General features: G+C 34.8%; 1 long non-coding RNA gene across 1 annotated transcript in view; it reads left to right on the plus strand.

Moving 5' to 3' along the window:
• LOC125614633 overlaps positions 1-23,009 on the plus strand; it is a 430,190-nt gene extending 407,181 nt beyond the window's left edge. Inside the window, exon 2 of the long non-coding RNA XR_007345217.1 lies at positions 19,693-23,009. This is a non-coding gene — a long non-coding RNA (uncharacterized LOC125614633). The remainder of the gene's footprint in view (positions 1-19,692) is intronic.
• The last annotated feature ends 1,458 nt before the right edge of the window (positions 23,010-24,467 follow it).

The following is a 24,467-nucleotide window of genomic DNA, read 5'->3' on the forward strand; positions in this document are numbered from 1 at the left end:
CACTTTCTGATTTTCCAGCCTTTTGCAAGCAATCTCATGAACCAGCTCCTCCCCTAGGATGACTGGCTAGACTTCAGCTGGCAAATAGCTCAAGGATATTTAATCACTGAGTTGATCAGCAACCTGTGAAATGCACTGATCTGAAAAGGTGTGGTGAATAAATCAGAAAATGCCAAGTAAAGGAATGAAAGGTATTGGTGGGAACTGAAGTTGAAAGAAACCTAAAGGCATCATAATGGAGCATGAGCCATGAAGGATCATGACAAGCTTAAATGTTGCAGAAGACAAAATAATAAATAATCAGAATCTTTGAGGTTTAAAAAAAACATATATATTCAATAAAAAATATAAGCTGATTGTATCTAAAGAAGGAAGCTGATAATTAAAACACACCATAAGACAAATTATGAGATGCTAAAGAATGGAGAAACTTGTTCTTAATCCAAGTCTGTGTTTATTCTTATATTTCTCCCCATTTCCCTGATTGAATCTATTTATTTAATCAAATTTGCATAGACAAAATATGTCCCAGGATAATGATAGTCTGCCTTCAGTTGGTCAAATAAAGTGATTTTTGATGAAAAAAATATTCCTGGTTTGAAGGAACTGTACCTACTGCTGCTATCTCCCAGTGTTTCCTGTGGCTCACAGTGCTTCTCTTAGATTTTTATTGAACAAACTTAAGAGGTCATTCAGACCCTCCACCTTGTAACTTATGTTGAAAACATGTTATTTGGTAGAAATGGAGAGATTACAATCCTTACATATTGATTCTTTGGGGACAAATAAATGAAAAGACATATACTCGGTGGCATCTTTAAGTAGGACATAGGAAAATTCTGAGTTACTAGGGCACATTGGGAGCCAACTGGGGCCTGAGAAAGAGCTCTTTGGGTTTAACAGTTGGAAAGCTTATGAACTACCATAGTAATGGCATGTGTGTTAACATAATTTTTTGTTGTATATATTACCTAGTAGACTGTAATGCCAATCATCTAAATCATCTCCTTGAGTTAATTTTAGAAGACAGAGGTGCCTTCTTTGAAAGAAAAGAGATGTACTATCTGTATCTCAGTTTTAAACCTATCCCATCATAACATCTTCTATACTAGCATTGAAACAACCAGCTAGAGCCATAGCCCCTTTAGCAAGATTTTGAGGCCTGTTCTCTCCCACCTGTGTATCCAGGTGTCCCAGCTCAACATTTTTGTTCCCCACAGTGAGCCCTGATGGTGACTGTGATCCTGCCAAATCAGAATGAGGGAAATCTTATCTGTAGCTCATCTTCCCATTCCAAGGTTTCATAAGCTAGGACTATGTTTGTGTCCTTTTTCTGTCTCTCTTTCCTTGTAATTCACAGTTAAGTAGAAGTAAGCATAGTGAAATGGACCCAAACAAGTCATCTTATTTTTTTTCAAATTTTAATATATGTCTTATAGTTGTTATACTATATAGACTTTGTTTTCTATGCCCCAATGATCCAAGGTCCCCAATAACCTTTGAAACTTAGAACATAATTTAAAAAATAATATGATGTCTCTTCTAAATGCCCATGGGAAAGCATAGGAATCTGCAAAAATTCTGAACTAATGTGAATGAAATCTTCTAAAGCCCACCCATCAATATACAAATTTATGCTTGCTCATTGTATTTTATGGATGTTCCAGAAATTTTATAGATAACATCATTATCACTTATCTGTGAGCAGTGTACACACACACACACACACACACACACACTCCTTTATTATTAATCATCATAAGCTTGGCTTTTCATTGGTTAATTTTCAATATTGTTTTCCATCTCCTCTGGGTCATAGGCTTTGAAGATCATTCTGTTTCTCAAAGTTATTCTGGAATTTTGATCATGCTGTATGCAACCCTAATCTTTATCAGGCCAACTTAACTCTTCCACTTTCTCAAACTTTTCCTTTTTAATGGTTCTTTGTTCTTGGGGTCTTCACAGATTTACTTTTCAGTATCAAATTTGTATAGCTATTTCTGTCTCTAAAGCATCTTATAATCGGAACATGACACCTCAAGGCTGCAGTTCCTCAAAACCTATTGCTTTCTCCCATCTTGCAATCTTTCTTAAAATGCTGTTTCTTTCACCGTCATTTTCCAGGCAAGTGAGAGCTTAATTAAACATGAACTTTATTAATCATCTATTTTGGATTCAGCATTAATGCTAGCTGTACCTTAAAGTAATTTATTAGCCTTTAATGATGGTATCTAGTAGGAAGAACAGAATAATTTCAAGTGATCCAATTAGGGAGCTCAATTATAGGTACATTATCAAGTACTAAATTCTACTGTATATACTGTATGTTTCTTAGAAACATAAGTACTGTATTCTCCTTTATCTCTTTCTGTCAATTGCCCATCATGTCCCAAGCTGTGTAGCCACTATACTGTGTTGAATTTTATATGTTTCGGTATGTTTGCATAAATATATTAACCATTTATATTCTTCATGTCCAATTTTTTAAATGATTTGTTTTCTGAATCATCCATCAATGTGATCTCCCAGAAATAAAGGTTCATGTATGGTATGGCCACTTACTAACTGTATAATTAGCTCAGTTATTTCCTCCCCTAAATTCTAAATCGCATTTCAATATTAACAAGAATTAAAAACACTTTATATTTTATTGATTAAATTAATACTGTTAGATTGCCAGACTCTTCTTATAAGGGAAGCCTGTATTTTTATCCTTACATAAGCCATAAGTTTCATTAAGTTCAAGAAAAGTAGTTCCTCTACTAGTGCCAATATTTCTATCAAGCAACTTAATAAGGTGTGGTAGTAATACTGGCTACCATTCAGATGGTGACAGGTGGCAGAGAAAGCACACAATGGAGTTTTCCATCTGTCTCCTACTTTCTATCCAAGGCTTAAAGGGCAGAATGTGTTTTGTTCTATACTCTTCACTTTTCTCCATTGCTACACCATTAAAAAAATACTTAAGCTTACAGGAAGCTTATAAATCTTGAAGGTCAAAACCATGTGCTTCATCTTTCTTCACCTTTTGTGAAAAAGCTTACAGGCTTATTCCTTATGAAAAGCTGAATTCTGGTTTAGGATTTTACCTTTTATCTATGGAAAATATATGACCTTCTAACCACTATATGAAAAAAATAGAATTCACATAACCAAAAAGAGTAATATATACATATTACTGTATCTATATATATAGATATATAGATATATAGATATATATAGATATATAGATATAGATATATAGATATAGATATAGATAGATATAGATATAGATATAGATAGATAGATATAGATAGATATTGATATATATTATACTCAATGAATTGCTGAATACACAAAAGAAAATCTTTTTTCATTATTATTACTAGTTTTGTAATATTTAAAATTTGATGATACTTACAATGGAAGCAGTATTTCAATAGGAATCATGAATATAACTCTGACAAATGGAGGGCTGCCAATTTTTAATTTTTTCACATAAGGGAGATCATTACATATCTGGGTGGAAATGTTGAGTTTTGAACTAAGATTTTAGAGTTTTTCCCATGGTTGATTTTTATATAGCCTGTTTTATGTCACTCTAATGCAGCAAATTTTGAAAATCATAAAAATGGTAGAAAATATGTGATCATAAATTTTTTACTAGGAAAATTGCTCTCCTTTACTCTACGCTCAAGTAGTATTCCTAGATGGAAACTAGTACAGTGTATTTTAATATGTTTAACTATATTTGGCTTCTCTGAGGGAATGGGTTAACTCTAGTAATTCCATTTTTCTTCAACAATTATTAAAACCTTGATTTGTACAAGGCCCTGTGTTGTGTGTTATTTAATGTGCAAAGTTAACTGTGCCATCTCATTGAAGGGCTTACAAGGTTGCATGAAAGAATAAGAGTACAGATAACACTGAACCTCCCAATGATCAGTGAGTATCTAAGTGTTTATAGAATATAGCGTTGGTTTGTATATGTTAAATTTGAATTTCTGAAAAGCACTTATATAGAGGTGTCTATTAAGGATTTTTGAACAAAATTCTGAAATTCAAAAATGAGGTAGATTTTGAATAGGTCACACAGAAATTCTAGATTATAACATAGAAATGGAAAAAAAATAAAACTATGATTTTTGATAATGTTTTAGTTTGTATTTGGCCAGCTTCAAAGTTATATGCCCAAGGTAAGGCAGAACATCATAGCAGAAGGACATGATGGTGGAAAGCTACTCAGGATATCAGAACCAGGAGGCAAAGAGAGCTATATTCATCAAGGACAAAATATAAATCCCCAAAACACACCTCCAATGGCTTACTTTTTCCAGCCACACTCAACATGCATATAGTTACTGCCTGGCTAATCAATACCAATGATCAACCCACTGATTAGGTTACACCTCTCATAACCCAATCATTTCACCTCTAAAAAATTCTTTCATTGTCTTACACATGAACTTTTGGGGGACACCCCATATCTAAACCACAACAGATGTTATCTACATGAGAAGCAGGAAAGAATAGTTATTGCAGAACAAACTTTGTATAACCAACATGAAAATGTGTGACATGGAAGATGGACATGGAATTTAGGAAACTTGGTAAAATTGGCAATGCAGAAACTTGGCATAATTGTCAGTGTGGATACTGCAGAAGGAATGAGGAAGGTGAGACTTGGAAAAGTAATATGTGCTATGCTAGAAGCTGGAATCAGTTGTAGAAATAACGTTTTTTCATATATCTGGAAATTGCAATTGGTTGTAAATTAAGTGACTCAATAGAAAGCAGAGGAAGAAGGTATTTCTCTTTTGTATTAATTTGTAGAAGGAATTATGGAGCAAGAAATTAATAAAATGCTTGTGAGAGAAAGCATAGTTCATCTCCTAAGAAGAGATTTCTAATGGAATATAAGGCTGGCCACATGGCAAGGATATATCTTCCTCAGAAATACCAATGAGTGAAAAGAGGAACTAAGAATACTGGGATAGTGTAGCTAAAATGTTTTTAACATTATCAGGTTTGGCTGACAGTATAGTGATGTCAGGCATGTAGAAGCCTAGAAGAATATTCTTAGAAGTTCTGAGCTTTATAACTAAGTGGAATGTAATGCTATCCTGTGGAGCATGGAGGAAGCATTGCATTGAGGATACATATGATGTTGTTGTACTGGGTGGTGGGGATTTTGAGATATATGAAGGCATCATAAATATAGGCTGCAAATAATTAAATTTATATCTCAAGGGAACTAACATGCTGAAGAGATTTAGTCCATAGTTAATTGCAAAATTGAAACTGTAGAATAAGATAAAGCAAATGACAGAGTAGAGAAAAAGTTTTCTGTCATTGGAGAGGTAAATGGATGAGAGATAGCCAGGGCAAAACTGTGAAGAAATAGCCATAGTGAAAAGAAGAAATCATGGAAAACTTATATATGATCTCTTGGTTTTATTTTTTTTTTCATAAGACCTATTTGTCTTAATTGAAAGAAAAGGAAACTTGGCTACAAGATGTTGACGATGAATGTGGGAGTCAGTTAATATAGACTACATTTGAAATTTTGGTTAATAATGGTAGGAAAAGGTACTACATTCTCTGAGGTTATGTTATAAAAGTGGGATTTAAGAAAAAAATGTATATGTATGTGTGTATATATATACACATTTTATATATATATATATCTATATATATATCTATATATATATCTATATATATCTCTATATCTCTATCTATATCTCTATATATATCTATATCTATATCTATATATATATATATATATATCTGTCTTTTAAGGTCCTCAGGAAATAGACCGAGAAGGGCGATAGCTGGGTCAAATGGTGGTTCCATTCACAGCTTTCCCAGGAATCTCCATACTGCTTTCCATACTGGCCGCACCAATTTGCAGACCCACCAGCAATGTACAAGTGTACCCTTTTCCCCACATCCTCGCCAGCACTTATTGTTGTTTGATTTCATAATGGCTGCCAATCTTACTGGAGTGAGATGGTATCTTAGGGTGGTTTTGATTTGCATTTCTCTGACTGCTAGAGATGGTGAGCATTTTTTCATGTACTTATTGATTGATTGTATGTCTTCCTCTGAGAAGTGTCTGTTCAGGTCCTTGGCCCATTTGTTGATAGGGTTATTTGTTATCTTATTGTTTAATTTTTTGAGTTCTTTGTATATTCTGGATATTAGGGCTCTATCTGAAGTGTGAGGAGTAAAAATTTGTTCCCAGGATGTAGGTTCCCTATTTACCTCTCTTATTGTTTCTCTTGCTGAGAAAAAAACATTTTAGTTTAAGTAAGTCCCATTTGTTTATTTTTGTATTTAACTCTTGGGCTATGGGCATCCTATTAAGGAATTTGGAGCCCGATCCCACAATATGTAGATCGGAGCCAACTTTTTCTTCTATCAGGCGCAGAGTCTCTGATTTGATATCAAGCTCTTTGACCCAGCTATCGCCCTTCTCGGTCTATTCCCTGAGGACCTTAAGAGAGCATACTATAGGGATACTGCCACATCAATGATCATAGCAGTACAATTCACAATAGCTAGACTCTGGAGTCAACCTAGATGCCCTTCAATAGATGAATGGATAAAAAAAAATGTGGCATTTATACACAATGAGTATTACGCAGCACTAAAAAATGANGGGGGGATAGTGGGGGGATAGTAGGGGATAGGAAAGGCAGCAGAATACAACAGTCATTAATATGGTATTATGTAAAAATGTGGATGTGTAACCGATGTGATTCTGCAACTTGTATTTGGGGCAAAAATGGGAGTTCATAACCCAGTTGAATCAAATGTATGAAAGATGATATGTCATGAGCTTTGCAATGTTTTGAACAACCAATATATATATATATATATATATATATATATGTCTTACAAAACTACTTGAGGTGGGTCCTCATAAAGAAAATATATTTGTTTAGCTAATAGTTTTGGAGGTTGAAAGTTCAAATAGCTTAGCACAAGCTCTGGCAAGGTTCCCTTTGGTAGGATGACCTCCTGGTGCATGGCCCTGCCATGGTGAGAGCACATGTAAGAGATAAGAAAACCAGAAGACATCTACACCATAGCATTTTGCCCCAGCCCCCCAAAATAAAACCAGAAGAAGGGAAGAGAACAGGCTGGCTTTGTTTTATAACATACCTCTCACAAGAACTAACTCAGGGTTCCACAGGAACTACCTCATTTCTCATAGGGACAGTGCCCCCAATGATCTCTCACAAAATTCCACTGTTGAAGAGTATATCATCTCTACCCTGTCACACTGAGGACAGAGCCCTCAATCATATGAACCTTTGGGAGACACAGTAAAACCACATCCAAATCTCAGAAAGAAGCTAAAATAGGCTTAAAGTTAAAAATAAAATAAATTCTCCTACAATTTTATCATTCTAACACTCACCCGCAATCTCTAAATGCTAAGTTTCTTTGTATCTGTCATATATATTTTTACTTTTTTATAGAAGTAGGTTTAATTGTGCTATCTAATAGATTTTACAAAGGAAAGCATATTACAGTGGAGGAATTGACACAAATTTCTTTAGAGGAAAGCTTTTCCCATGTATAGGTAACATGAGATACAAAACTCAGAGAGAAATAGAAGATAATATGGAAGAAAGGGACAAGATTTCCAGAAGAGATTTGAAAAGAGCTGTTTGAGGACAGAAATTGAAACAGTCCACTTGGGAAAAAAAAAAAAAACACCCACAAACCTTAATTACAATTACTTGTTCTCAAATAAGAGCTAAAAATGAAGAAATCTTGAGAAATTTTCTAGCCAGAATATTGGGAACATCATTCATATGGATCATAAAATTGCTAAGATTCTTGGTACCCATGTTCTTCCTGAGTGTTGCCACTTTTTCTTAATTGTGTGTGAACCACCATAAGAATCCTCCAGACTCTCACTATAGATTGTTTTAGCTTGTTCTGCAGTCTTTCTGCTACTTACAATAAGAATCCTAGATTACTGGATAAAATGAAAGGTTTGGCAATTATAATTTGACTGTTACTGATTCTCATAGCTTAGAGTGGACATTGTTCACAGAGTAATTAAGTTATATACAGAGAATAGTAAGATGACATGCCAGATGTTTATCCCAAAAATGTCATCAAATTTTCAAATATTATTATTAGTCTTTTATGAGAATCAACATATCTTATTAGTTATAATGAAAGTAATTCAAAAATAATTTTAGTCATTGATTGGGATCTTATTTATTTTAGTGCCTATGTAGGATTTTAGATGATTTTGTTTGAGAAAAATCAAGTGTGTAACCATCACATCATTACATGCTATTTCTTCCTGTAAAATACATCTTATTTGCAGGTGTAATTGAATAGCTTAGCAAATAGCTTGACTCAGCAGACCTAGTCTACCACTGTTGTTTTTACCATGTAGAAGTTCAGCTAACATGATATGCAGAAACAGCAGATATTAGTCCATTTCACTAAGGCACACAGATATTCACCACCACCACCACCACCCTTCCCTAAAAAGAATCAGGAGAGTTCTGAAAATAAATAAATGTTCTTTGCAAATGAAAAAAAAATAGCACTGTAGGGATAGGCACTGTCTAATTTTGTTTTCTATTGTTTCCTTGATGCTTTACATTATACCTAATTCCCAAAGAAATTTTTGTGGAATTGATGATTATACATAAAGTTTGGTGGAGAAAGAAGAAACAAGAAACTGTATTTTCACTAGTGGAAGGTGATTTCTCTTCATTTCTAAGCTTCTAATGGACATCATAAGGATTTTTTATTTGATTAGACATTTTGCTCAGTTTTTTTCAATCCAAACATAGTCACTCTATATCCATCGTATTTCATGTTGGTTTCATCCTCAAATTGTATTTTAATTAAAGTTCTACTTTGGTGCATTAATTAGAGGGAGATAAGCTGGTACATTTTTAGTTTTGGAACATGTCTTAAGCTATTTCTCAGATGTTTGCTCTTGGTCAATCCTTGTGACATTTTCTTATGTTACTTTTTTCACCTAAGTGTATTCTCTTAGCTTTTTAAACCCGATAGTATTTTGAGAGACATTTAATCCATGTGGTTTATTACTTTAGCTCTTACACATCACATTTTATCACTTCAGTGTATTATAAAAGTTCTTTGATTCAAAGACAGTAAGCAGCTTAGTGAGTATTTAAAGACTCTTACTCTGGGAGAAATAAAATTTGGCAATTTATGCCAATTCTATAATTTTAGCATTTTGACTTAATTTAGCACAGAATTTAGAATCCACAGGAGTGGTATATCTGTATTTATGGTTTCATTAGCTTCAGATCTTGCAGTTTAGCTACTACAAGATACTGGACTATTTTCATTTGCTGAGAAAAAAGAGGCTCTTATTATTCTCTAGCTTAAACTTGTATTTGCCCACAGTTGGCAGATTAACCAGAGTGAAAAGTATCTTCAATGCTTCAGAAACTGGTACTCAGAAAATAAAATTAAATTCCTTTGAAATCCAAAGCTGTTACCAAAGAGAAACATGTTGTTGTGTCAGGAGTTGGAGGAGCATGCTATAGTTCAAAGTTTGGTACTTTAATTCATAGAACTTTGAGTTTGAATCCAGATTTTGTTATTTGGTAATTTTTTGTTCATTAGCAGGCATGGTGTTCTTTCTGCACCATCAGTTTCAATCTGGGAAAGGGGAATATTAAATGGTAACTATTTTATAAATAATGTGGCAAGAATGTATAATACAAATAAATGTGCTTAAAAAGAGCCCATAACAAAGTACTAAATAGTGTTAACTACTGGTGGAATATATAGAAAGTGCTTTACAGAGTATCTGGTAGATGCTCATAAAATAATAGTTGATAGAAGTCTCAGATGATTAAATGTTATTTCTTCACTGAACCCTGCATTTAACCCTCTTTCCTCTAAGTGCTTTTTTATTTTTAAAAAAGTTTCTTTTTATATCTCAAAACTGCTTTTTCCTCCTTTTTCAATTTTCATTGCATTTCACTGCAATTAATACATTGATGTTCAAATAGCATTGGGTTCCTCAGTATGTTTCTACTGTAGTTCTTTCTCTATGGTGCCACTGGGTTGATTATTTTAATGTACATTTAATAAGCAACATTCATGTTCAAAATATATTGCTGTCTCTCCATTATCTCTTGAAGTTATCATGTCATTCACTAAGGTACTCAGTTTCACCACACTGACTCTCATGAGCATCAGGAGCCTCCCCAACCCTAAGTTTCAAGATCCAGTAACACTGCATCTCTGGACATTTCTACCAAATAACGTGATTTTCCATTCCTCTGAGACCAAGCCCAGACTCCCTCTGCAACTCATAATTCACTGATTTCTATATCTCTTTTTTTCCAGCCTCATTTTCTTCCTAGTTTTGTGAACTGGTGTTTTGGGAGTTACCTAACAAGTCAGCATGGCAGTGTCTCTGGATTTAGGACATAGCACTTTCCAACCCAACACCACCACCTGTTAGCACACAGACTTTTGGATAATTCTGTTAATGATTTGCTGTCTGGTTCTCTCAACTGTAAAGGAGAGGCACTGGCTATTTTTACCCTCACATAGGTGTTTGGAGTCAGGCCCTGTACTAATTTTCTTTTGCTGATATAACAATTCACCATAAATGTAATGTTTAATTAAACAAATGTGGTATCTTTCACTTTTATAGACTAGAGAAGCAAGTGAGCTAAAACCAGGATGTTTGGGGGGCCTATATTTCTTTCTAGGGCTTAAGGAAATGACCTATTTCTTTATAGTTTTCAGTTCTTAGAAACCTCTTACAAGTCCCTGCATTTCACGACTAGCAAAAAATGGGGTGCTATTTCTTTCTGATGCTGCCAACTTTGACCACATCTGGGAAAGGTTCTCCAGTTTTAAGGACACATAATGGTATTGGGCCTTCTCAGAATCCTGATCATCTTCCCATCTGGAAGTCCTTAATACTGATTATATCTGCAAAATTCCTTTTGTAATGTAAGGAAGCATATTCAGAGGTTCCAAGAATTGGGATGTGAATATTTCTGGAATCCAATTTGAGAGTACCATTGGTTCATTCCCCCAAATGTTGGGTGTTTCTTGCCACCCTTTGCTTTTTTTTTCTTTTCATACAGATGAAAGTTGAGAACTGTGTGTGTTTCTTCTTAAGCATTTTTAAAAATTGCTTTTGCTCTTGAGAGTAAACCTAAAGATATAAACTAGCACCAAGAAAAGATATTGAAGCTAAAATGCTATTATACTTCTTCACTCATATATAACTTCTATTCAGCTTCAAAAATGAGAGTTTAAATTGTTCCATTAACAGAATAATTCGAATGAGCAAGTCCTCAGATTTCTATGGCATGGGCATATCATAATGTGAAAACACTTGAGGATATACTCATGATGTCAAGAGCAGATTCTCCAGAGATGTGCCGTGAGGAAAATGGCTGGTCTTTGTGTGGAAGCAGCCAGAATGAGCGGAGGATCCATATGTTCTCCTATATTTAACAACAGGGTTGCATAGAGTTAGAATCTAAAATTTACACTTGGGTAATGCAATGGATATTCCCTTTCCCTTTGTGGATTAAAATACATATTAATGAAAAATTTGCATAAATATATTTCTATGCATTCAGTGGACTGAATTTTATCCTATCAGTTTTCTATTCTTATAACACAGGCCTGCTTAAATCAAGGACTTACTATAGTATTAATCTTGTTGAATTAATTAAAAAGACTCCTCTAGGTGAATTAAAGGAGTATATAGTATTATTGAAATAATCAATGCATAGAACTCTTTAAGGAAAATTGATTTTCTTTTATAATATCACTGTTTCTAAAACTGTAGCCTTTTCTCCTTTAGAGTTATGGAGAATTTCCTGTGAATATATGTAAGGGAAAAAAGATAAAAATTGAGCTTCAGGTTCCATTTTAGTTTGTTGATCATTTAATAGTACTAATAAGATATTTTCCTTACCATTTTGGTGATCAAATTGTTGATTAGGGTTTTGGTAATATCATTTTTCAATTTATCATCTTTGGGTCTCAGTTTCTTCATCTTGAAAATGGGATGATCAGAAATTAGTTTTTGAATTGTTTGCTTCCCACTTATATGTGATATTCCAGTCTTGGGAGACAGTGACTTAAGAAAGTTGTACATGAATTCCTTCTGCCATTAGATAGTTAAATAGTGCACTTGTGTTTGTGTTATGTCCTCTTTTTCACCCCTTTTCTCTAATAAGTACTTTGGTACATATTATAGTTAAAAAGCAAGTTGACTAATTATTTTTATTAACCTCCAAGGAGTTTTTTTTAAAGCCTTTTGAGGGCTTGTCTTTATGCTTCAAATATCATCGCAAATTCCTTAGTATGTGCTCTATAGTTATCATTAAACTGCCTCCGTAGTTTTTAATTTTATGTATATATCTGTAACTTTAAATGTTTAAATATGATTTGCCCCAGTAGATTAAGGGATAAAAACCATATTTTTTATACCCCAGTGTATTGTCACTGGACATCTAAGAAGTACATCCTAAAACCTGCCTCACAATGAGCTACTTGGCTGTACAAGGCATATTCTTTGTCCTAAGGGTTCATAATGTGCATCCATGTATGGATTGGTGAACTAAGTCTATTTATAGACACCAACATGCTAATACAACATAAAGAAATAAAATCATAGCACACTTTCTCCTGTGCTAGACATTTTATAACCTGAAAGCATAACTACTTCTGCAAATCATCATATTCTATATGCACATGATGGAATGTAAAGTGGTATGAAGATGCAAGCAGATGCACAGAGGACAAGATGAAATATAAACTCAGAAATTAAGTTCAATTAATAGTGAAGGGGGGACTTTTCTAAATCTTAAGACAAGATTTTTTGAAGCATACCAGCAAAGGAAGAGACCACTACTACAAAATTAGCTACAATTTTTGAGTATCTACTCTGTAGCCAACAATACTTCTTCAAATGGATCAATGTAACCTGAAAAAAGTGTATTTCAGATGGTAAATGGTAGCATCAGGATACAGGTTTGCCTGACATCAAAGCTCCTGCTTTTTCCTCTTTCAAAGTAAATGGATTCTGCAAAACAATGGTCATTACAAACAATCAAAAAAAAATGTCCTTGGTTCTCAGGATAGAAGAAGCTGAGGTGGACATAAGAGTCTTTGGGGGCTGAGGTATAAGGGTTTAGTTACATAAATCCCACCCACTGCATTGGATGATTAAATCATGGATCGTATTTATGCATATCTGCCACGTTCCAGGTTTTCTCACCAAGGTGATAAAAGAAGTTCTCCATTTTTACTAGCATGGTAGATTATCTAACCTGAACAACTCTTGTTATTGAAATAAGGTGCTTGATAAAACTTATTACTAAAAATATATTTAAATACATATTGTTCCAGCACATATGTGTGTGCACTTATACACACACACACACACACACACACACACACACATGAATCCAAAGTTGACCACTGCAAAATGGAAGTTAGAATTATGGAAGTAGAGTAAGGACCCAGACTAGCTCTCATCCTGAGAGTATATGATGGTCTCATGACCTGGAATTTCTACTTGAAAGGCTGCCTCAACACAGAGAATAAAGTTTAAAACCCAGTCAAATGTAGGGGATCTAATAGGAGATATCACACAAAGCTAGATTCCTGGGGACTGTATTCCTGTATAATGGTGACTGAAAAAAGCCTTTGTCACATAGGAGAGAATAAGGAAACTTTGCTGTCTCAGTCTTTGTGTTGAGATAGGAGGACCAGGTATACTTTGGGAACTCACAGTCATACAAAGCTACCTGTCAATTTGCAATGCAAATAAGATTGCCTTTTGGAGGCAGAAAGGGACATGATCTCAAGGGAGAATTTAAAGTGATCCTAGGTTTGTCATTCCCCAGAGGACAAAGAAAAGAAAGACAAACAAATCTCTGGTAAATTCTTAACTTTATCCACCTATCAACTAATTGCCACAGATCCACTTCAAAGTAAAAAGAGCAGCTTACTGAAAACACCAGGAAAATAAGACAACATAACAGAACCTGCAGAAAACAGTAAACAAGAGAAACAGGCCTACATAGACTTCAGGTATTAGAAATAACAAAATAGGAAATATGATTATTTACGTTAGCAAGGGATGAGAGACTGAAGAATAGCAAAGGTGAAAAAGAATAAAATAAAGTCAAGTTAAAATACAATAATTAAAGTTAAAAATACAGTAATGAAGTAAAATAAAAATATCAAATAACGTCCAGGAGACAGATTCAAAGTAATAATGCAGAATGGGTCCAGCTTGATCCTCAGTGGGACTTTAGATATGTTATTTAGCTTCTTCATATTTCTGTATCTTTATCTCTTATTAAGGGTAGCAGTAATATCTAATCCATAAATTTGTTATAAGGATTAGATGAATTCATATTTCTAAAGCACTTAGAACAATGCTTGACACAGTATTTTATGTTAGCTGAATAAAATTTATGAAAGCAAAGCTACCTGCTTTTCTTGCACTTTTGTATTTCTCTGATTCTCTAGAATAAAAAAAGGAAAACAATCTTTATTTTTATTGGTTTTATGGTGAATTACAGTTCAATTTGTAAATAGTTCATATTTAGACAATGTAGTTTTGTAGTTCATGAATATGGTCTTTCCATATATTTATTTAGATTGAACATTTCTCTCTATTATGTTTATGAATTTTAGTATGGAAGGCTTGCACATTTCATGAAATTTATTTTTGGCATTTGATAAAGAATGCTATGGAAATACATCTTTTATCAAAATGTCACATGTTGATGATAGTGAATATCCTTTGCTTTCATATACAACAAATTTGCTAACCTCACCTTCTAATTCTGATAATTTTCTGTACCTATTATTTTTGCAAGAAGTCGTGTTTTTTTTCCAAATAGAAATGATATTATTTTTCTCCAAATGAAGTGATTAAAAAATAAGACAGGAACGGAGTTGTATTTTTGGAGGAATCCCTGACAGAATATCAATATCACTACATTAAGAGCATGATGTTAGTTTAGAGGTTTTCTTAACTCATCCCTAATTCAATAATACTCTATGTCAGGGTGAGGAGGGAGGGAGAGAGGGAGGGAGGGAGGGAGAGAGAGAGAGAGAGAGAGAGAGAGAGACCAAATCATTGCTATTTACCTTGAAGATCGGAAGCAAACCTTCTCTACTCTCTAATAGCTTTCATTATAAAATTTGCATGATGGCTTGTGGATGCTACTTGAAAGTGTAAAAACATCCGTATTTTCATCCTAGTACATGTTGATAATTCACTGTGTGACTCTGAAATTGTCTTTCCTTTCTGTATCATCTTCCCTGTACTTATTGTCATGTGCAATGGTTATTTTATTAAGTGTTCTATTCTCAATTGAAGTGATTTTCCCAATTTAGCAAACTCTCACTCTTGTTTTGTTAAATATAGCTGATGGTTCAGGGCATTCCTGTGACACAAACATCTGCCAGATATTATACTTTGTTTTATAAAGAGACTGCTTTTAGGAAATGGTGAATAGCTTTCTTCTTATATTTCTAAAGGCCTGGAAAGTGTAGCAGCGTCGCAGATATTGATTTGTGTTTCTTCTTTTCTCCTGTGGTAGGTTTTATTTCATTGTTTCATTGTAGAAGCCAAAATAACGAGAGCTTTCCAAAACTGAGAGGATGTGACAATTACAGTCATGGTGCAGCCGGAGATAATTATTTGAATATGAAGAAGTCCTGCATGAAGAACTTGGAAGTCTTATTGCATTACTTCATCTTCATAAGAACACTAAAATTTGATGGCAGTTTCCTCTAAGCACTGCTTCCCCATCTTTAAACTTAAATATTGAAACATTTGGAGATCTAATGTTGAAATGTTTGATCGAAAATAGTGAAATGCTTTACTGACCACAACAGCAACAACAAAAAAGCATCACACAACAATAGAATAACCTAACATATGCCTCATCTCCCCATGAACATCTAATTATTACTCTAATGTAGTCACCTCTATTTATAGTCAGCTTTTTATTGTGCTTAATAGGCTTTCTCCTTAAGTCCCCTGTTTTAGTCCTAGCACTAAATAGAATTCTCCTAAAATTGAGGCCAGGTAATGAATTAGGCCCATTGGCTTGGATGGTGAACTAGTAGAGTCTGGTTGTCTAAACAGCTATTCCTGCTCAATTGCATCAGTGTGTTTCCCTCCAGGGTGATAATTGCTCAGACCTCAATGTGGCTCATTTCTTTATAATGCCCATAACAGTGCTTTTTCAAGGAAAGGAATTGCATATTTTAGTGCTGTGATAAAATGCAAGAAGGCATTCTGCTGGTAATGTGGTTGGCCCCTTCTTGTGTACAACTAAGAGCATTTGTATTTATGACAGCCATTTCATGCTTGTATATTTGGGAACTGGTGAAATGTCTATGTATTCATATACAAGGATATGTGAATTTTCCATATTCTGCTAAGAATGAAGAACACTTCTCTAATTTCAAACATTTGTTTCAATGGTGTCAACCTCAGGACAGGTGGGAGGCGGCAAAGGGGTTGACCACATCCTCACTCTATAAAGATAATATGCATGTTAATTCAGGCTGGTATTCTGAATGAGGCACAGCTGCTGGATAATCAGATGATCCTTCGATCTCACAGAGGATACTGCCTTTGCATGCAGCCACCAGTCATAGAGCTATAGAAGGAAAGCTTCCATTTTATACATTTGTTACAAACAGAAAATAAGAGGACAAGAGTCTCACCTATGAATACTAAATGAGAGGAAGTCTATCACAGCCTGTGAGCAGAATTTTCAAAGTCCTTTGTGTTGCTCATTGATGCACGAACAAACCATATTAATCTCTATTTGCTCAAACCATAATTGAAGCCATAACCTTAGCCATAACCAGTTATGCTTGCTCTTACTTTTTTGGTTTAGAAATCATGTAGTCTCTGTTGTTTTTCTTTTATCTACTCAAGTCACAGATAATCTGTGGTGCTGGTATATTGTGAGCTTTTTTTTTTTTTTTCCTTGCTTAGTCTGCTGCTTCTCAAAGCCTTATCAATTGTAACAGAAACTCATCTTCTTAGTTTGCAAACTTCTCTCCATTGAACAGATGCATATGGAATAGAAAGTTGATTTTAGGTATCCAATTAAATCACTCCCTTTCAAGGGAAATTGCCCCTTGCTGTGTTAACAGGCTAGCCTGTTCTCATCAAGTCAGTTGGCAAAAAAGAATGTTAACCCTTGGGGTCTAGGATCATCATTTAGGCAAGATGATTTGAAGGTAGGGAAATGTTGCTGCTGAAAAACATCCACCAAGTCATCACCTACTGACACCAGTCACAAATTTATCTTAGGAAAACTGCATTAGTTTCTGATGAAAGATAATTTTTGTCTTATATATTTCTGTGAAAAGTGAGATACTTCAGGGACCATTACCTGCATATGTATGTGTATTTCATAGCCTTTTTTGAAGAAGTTTAGGCACTGTGTGATTAATTTTAAATGTAAGCAATCACTTTTGCCATCTAGAGCCCATAGATAGGTAACTCAGGAATTAGATTATATATTTTTAGGTATTTGGCAAATCTTAGTTTCAAAAATCTCTTCTAGTGTTTGATCTTATACAGATATTTAAAACAACTGTGCTTCAGTTTCTTTTTCTGCCCAACTTAATACCCTACATCATAGAATTCTTGAGGAGTATGGGAAGATATTCCAGACTCTTGGTACACTGTAAGCATTAATAAACATTAGCCAATGAGATTTATGTGTGGAAGTGTCAAGAGAGTAGAAATCATCCTCACGTCTTCTTCATAATGTTTTTCTTCCCTGGGTAAACCTTGTCAAAATTAGCATTTTTCCTTGGTAAAATGTTAGGTGGGAAACAATATACATGCAATATATAAAAGTTGCAGATCCTTTGGAAATGAGGAACAGAATCCTGTGCTTAAGATCGTAAATGTTTTTCTCTTAGGCTGTGTCACTGGGTGGGTTTCTTTTCCAGAGGACCAGTTTCCACATCCTTGATCCGATTGGTCATCCAAAAAAATCCAGTTCATTTTCAAGATGGATGAAAGCAGATGGCCAACAAATATTGAGCTAATGTTTTTTTATCATCCCTGGTTTGCTATGGTTAACAAACCAAAGGGTAAAACACTCTGCAAATCTCTACCCTCAAGCCATGGTTGCTCTTGCATGATCTTTTTGAAAACGCTCCATTGACAAAACTCCTAACTGATTGAACCAGGTTCCAGGTCTGTGGTTTAGGATTTGCTTCAGAGATCACACTGCTCAACCTTCTTTTCACTCTTATGGGCTCAAGTATAGGATTTACCCCTTGCATCAACTGGAATTAATTTATTCACCCAGTGTTCTCCAAACAGAGTATTTTCTCTTGACATATACCATACTTAATTGAAGTTTTCTTGAGTATAAAGTCAGGAATTATTACTATAAGTGCAAACTTTCATTTTCCTCAACCATTTAAGGAAGCCCATTTGAAATACAATATAACATGAGATTTACATAAGAACTGGAATAGTTTATTGACATTTCCATAATATGAGAAAATATGTGTGAAAAAGAAATAGATTCACATTTCTGCTTTAAAACCTAAAATAGTTTTAAAACATTTACTAGATGCCAGCCCTGTTCTATAAACCAGACCTGTATTAATTAATTTTAATCACATAAAATAGGTGCTATAGTGATACTCATTTTAAATATGAAATAAACTGAAGTGGAGACAAGAATTAGATTGGTCTGAGTCATACAGGTGCTAAGCAGTAAAGCTGGGGCTGGAATCCTGGCAGCAGAGTGCAGAGTGCCCTCCTAACTCTGTGGATTTATTTATTTAGTTAGTTTTTAAATTATGCCCTACCTCAAAAGAATAAAAGATCTAAAACTTATGATGGAAGTGTCACTCATTCACTCATTCTTTTTTTTGTTATCATTCAAGTATATGATAAATATAAAAATAATCCAACAACTAACATCCTGATTTAGTCAAATATTTTTTCTTAGTTTCCCGTTTCAGGACATCCAGGAAACTGTGGAAGGCAAACCAATAACTTGAAACTATGTAGCATCTAATAGTGTAAAACTGAGAAGACTTGCAGTTGCATGAGGCAGAGATTTTTAGGAACACAACTTTGGAACCAGCCAGACCTTTAGACAAATTACTTAACCTCTCTAGGCACCAATTTTCTCGACTATAAAATGGTGAAAATAACAGGATTGTTTCAAAAGGGAAGCTAAATAGTGTACATGTAGTATTGTGACTCTCAGATGGGCAAGGGATACATTCTTCATTTTCCAGAAGAAACAACTTAATTTCTGTTTGAACTTTCATTCTGCTTGCCTGTTGGCATACTTAGCCTTGGTCCTATGGGGAACTCACCCTTCCCTGCAGCCTGGCCAAGGTTCCAATAATGTATGTGGTACTAAGATACTGTCAGTAATATCTATTATTTGGTTAACATAAATGGTTAATTTACATTTTTTTCAATCTTCTGTGGAAGCACTTTGCAAACCCAGAATAGACCCCTGCCTCCCATCCAGGTTAGGGCTATGGAGCTCATCAAGACAGATGTTGTAGTAGTGCCTCCACCACAGCCAGGGAGAGGAGTTACCTTTAGGCATTAAGCCATCTGTTCAACCAGTGGGGTCCAGAGACATCTGTCATTCCTGTCCACTTACTTTCTCCTAGTTCTGAGACATATTGTGGTGCACCATCCTCTTAGAAGCCTTCCTCGGACATCTTATCTCCTGGTTCTACCTTATAACCAGTGTCACAGTATAGAAGCAGCAAGTTTTCCTGTGTTCTGGGAACCATGCAACCCTATCTCATCCTGGACCTCCCTGCATTCCAGGTGCAACTCTTCCTGTCTTTGGTGCTGATGTAGTGAGTATTTTTGTGGGTGAGGACAAAGAGAACCCAACCCTCATGTCTTGTAAAAAACTGGCCTTTTGAATACAAATTGTCAAGTTCTCACTGGCTATTTCTAATTCCACCACTTCCATACACCTCCCTGAGGCAAAGATGAAAGTTCTGGTTATGTGCAGAATGGAGAACTGAAAATGGAAAATAAAATAGAGGAAGAAAATAAACAGATATTTTAAAATATGTTATCAACTAATATTATTTAAGGGGTTGGCAAAGATGGGTCAGTACTCAACATGCTTTTGGTACAGTTGCTACTTGATCTCACTATTGTTAATGATGAGAGCTAAAAATCATAAAGAAAGAAGATCACAGACCAGGAGACAAATGTCCTTGTACCTTTAAACTTGAGTCTATGGCAGAGTGTGTTCACTTTAAGTCTCTCTCCAAGTGTGCTGTACCTATGCCTCTGGTGGGGTCCTCTCTCTGGACATTCTGTATTATTCCTCTTCATCATTGCTAAAGCATATATAAAGTGCATTCTAAGATATCCTTACACCAAGCAGTTTTTGCTTTCTGATAAAGCATAAGCTAGACCAGATTAATGATTAATATTCTTCATTGACTCTCATTGATTATGATTTTGTTGAAGATAATGAACCAAGTGATTAGTAATAATTACATAGCCAGTTAGAGTTAGAGTAGCATCTATAAATCACTGGAATACCAGGCAAGTGCTTTTTTTCTTATCTTTAACACTTTAATTATTTTAAAAATATGTAATTGAGATTTATTTAATGCTTCAGCAATATATATTGAGCAGCTATGAAATATCAAGATTTGTTCTAGGGTATGTATTAGTAAGCCAAAGAGAAAAATCCCACTTCTCATAGAGCTCACATTCTAGTGGGGAAAACAGCAAATCAACAAATTAAAAAGGCTAAATGCATAATGGTATGATAGAGTTTGATAAATGCTAGAATACATAGTAGAGCAGAAACGGGTGGTCCAAAACACAGGGTGCATGTGAGTTTGTAACTTAGATAAAGTGATCAGAAAGAACTCACTTAATGAGGCAGGGTGTCACTAACTCACTAGTAGAACATATGTGAGACTCGAAGTTCAATACCCTGGAAAGAAAGAAGGGAAAGTAGGAAAAAATAAAAAGGTAGATCATGAGAAAATGAGATGACTTTTGAGAAAAAAAAAACTCAAGTGAAGGATTAAATCACAGGGGTATCTGGAAAATGAGTTCTAGGCAGAGAAGACAAAATCTGAAAATACTGAGGCAGGACTATGCTTGCTGGGTTAAAAAATCAGGAAGGGGGGGGGGGGCAAAGATTCAGGAAAGAGACCTGGCTGCCTGCAGTAGAGTGAGGTACAGGAAAAACACAGGAGATGAGGCCCAAGGTGAGCAGGTTTGGTAAGGCATCTAATCGGAACACAGGCTATTCAAGGGATCCCCACTTGCTCTGAGATGAGGCCATTGGAGAGTTGTTGGCACATTGCAGAGGGTGACATGATCTGATTATATTTCAAGAGTATCACTCTGGCTGTTGTCTTGAAAATACCCTGCAAGGGAACGAGGACATATATAGGCTCTCATATATAAGCTATTATGAAAAAAAATGCTAATGTAATTGAGACCCATTAAATTCTAATTCTATAAAATCTTCTTTCATTGTGCTGCAGCCTAAGAATTTTGAGAAGTAAAATTCTGACTTTGACATTTGAACTTAAATCCACTCAACACTCAGCAATTGTGCTGAGCATAATATGTGTGAGATGAAGTTCTCGGCACTGTAAGAAATACTCTGATGAACCAGAGAGGATTGCATTCAAGAAATTCATGTTTCAGAAACATGTTTATCTGTAAATGTGTAGGCATCTTGAACATTCATAGAACAGGAAATTATCATATAATGTTGGCTCTAGTGGTTTTTCAGGACTCGGACACAAACTGTGAGCTCAAAAATGTCATAAAAATGTTTCAAACTGAGGTAAACCAGACATTGGCCCAGTCTAGTCTAGTTATTTTCCTTTCTTTTTCATTTTTTTTCTCTCTTACTTTCTCTCTTACTCATCTAAGCATGCTGACTTGTCTTGGTGGCTTTAATTGATAAGTTTGCCAAACTGACAAATTTCCACATGATTATGTATTTTTTTAATTTGGTGTTATCAAATTATCCATACTTCAACAGGACTAGTTCCATCTGCTTTATGTCTTTGGATTCCTCAGACCATGATAGAACCTCCTTAATAACAGTCTTAGTGACTAAGTTATCAAGATGTGTTTAAACTGCAGCTATGAAATAGAAAGCACTTTACCCCATTAGTAATGAAAATTTAAATGGCAATTGGGGAGTAAACAGTCTTAAAATCTTTGCTTCTTTTTTCCTCCTCATTCTGGGTAAAGATCCTTCTTGTACACTTGTCTATGATCTGATGTAATACTGTATTAGTAGAACACATCAAAATAACTGTGAATGTACCTGTGCCACTTTGCTTCTCATTGAGGGCAAAGCCAAATGTTAATCATTCCTATTCATACCTGTCACAGTGCCTTGACAAGATATCAGTTGCGCCATAAATCTTTATTCTATTATTGTTAAACTGGTTGCTAATATAGTACTTTGATAATTTTCATACGGAAAGCAAATAGACATTGAATAAGTGCCTGCAAGTGGGAGATAATTGCCAGATGTTCTGCACCTATCACCAAAGAATGTTATCAAACTCCATTACCATTCTGGAGGGCATCAGAATCCACGAGGAAAGAGAACTGTAAACTCATAATTGGGGATCAGAGGGATGTGACTATATATCAAGTTAAATCTGAGCAGTAAGCAGCACACAAGAAGGTCGCTTACCTGTCTTAAAACTGCAGGGTTCACTGTTCACTGAAGAAGTTTGATAAGGAACATGAGGAGTAGGCATTATATTCTGTGGTAGAATAGGAAGTTCATTTCAGGACATGGACACTGGATATCAAAAAGCGGAAAGGAATGAGAGGAAAGGTGTTGTCATTCCTCAATAACTTAGGCTCTGGTTTCAAGCATATCAGGTGAGTGGAATGAGAACTTCAGGCAAAAGCTAAAAGGTGTTATCAGATAGAACAATGAATTTGAATGTCTGAACTTAGTGAAAACTAATTGAAAGTTATGAAGAATTTATGGGCTGGAAAAAAGTCATTTTTGTGTCATATGAGGATGGATTGGGAAAGAAAAAACCAAAGACTTTGAGACTATTTAGGTTAATGACAAGTTGCCCTGGTACATCAAAAACTGTAGGGCTATGACTGGAACTGTTACAGTCTGGGTTCATTGGCCTGGTTTCACTTCTGGTCTCCATGACCTTGTACAAGTTACTTAACTATTGGATCCTTTAGTTTTTTGTTTGTTTGTTTGTTTGTTTTGTTTTGTTTTTAATAAACAGGCATAAAATTAAACAGAGGGGTGTCATAAGCATTGATTGAACAACTACTTAATGTTTTTCATTATAATTCCTATCTCATTCAAACATCATAAAAATTCTATGAGAAATGCAGTTTTCACACCCATTTTATAGATATGAATATTATGACTTCTACGATTTAAGTAACCATGATGGCTAAATTCTTTATTTTTATATATTTACATATTAAATGTACATAGAGCTAGTCACAAGGTAATGATTTACACAGAATTTATTATTTATTAACATCTCTTGCTGGAGTTTGAATTTTTTAGATTTTTTTAAAATCACGCAATCATGAAGCTCTAGTTTTCTTTAGGATTTTGTTGCTATGAAATTCGAAGACTGGGATGAAATTGAAACAACCACATGGCCTATATGGAAAAAAAAATAGAATCACACAAAAGTGTATAAATGGAAGCATGTGTCCATTGGTTTTGTTTACTGAGACAACCTTCATCTTCTTGACCCAATGCTATATTTCTCCTATCATTCAAAGAGACATTCTGTAGACTCTTGGTTTTACAATGTGGTCATGTTAATATATTTAACAGAGATGAATATTTTATTTCACAAAGTTACATATATATCTTGTCTAGAGGGAAAAATATCATCATGTGGTTAAATCTTCAACTTCTGAAATGCCAACAGCCTAGAGAAGGCAAGCATTAGAACTTGTTTTAGATCATATCATGTCTCCTGCGGAAGGTCTGATGTTTGTTCCTTTTTCCTTTTTTAATAATGATAAGTGACACCATCTGACAGCCTAACAAATGTTGTCATTGTCCCATTGCTCTTTTAAGACATGTAGTTCTTTGTAATAGTCATCCTCAGATGTGCATGATATCATTTGGTACAAAGTGAAATCCAAATTTTGGAGCCATCTATGTTTTTTCAAATGATTCATGGGTGAGGGTCATCATTTCTGATGTGAAAGCTATGGAAAATGACAATTTGGAAGCAGTTGTCTCAGTAAACAAGACCAATAAATTGTCATGAATGTTGAAAAAGAACTGATGAAAAATGTACCTTGTTGTACAGGATGAAGGAAGCATCACCTGTGGGTAGGATCTATCTTTTAATATGTCTCCTGGCCTTTAAAAAGAGAGGTTTAAAGTTTTAGACTTCCCCAGTATATATTGGTTCAA

Source organism: Marmota marmota, unplaced genomic scaffold (assembly GCF_001458135.2).
Source record: "Marmota marmota marmota unplaced genomic scaffold, marMar, whole genome shotgun sequence".
Classification (NCBI taxonomy): domain Eukaryota; kingdom Metazoa; phylum Chordata; class Mammalia; order Rodentia; family Sciuridae; genus Marmota; species Marmota marmota.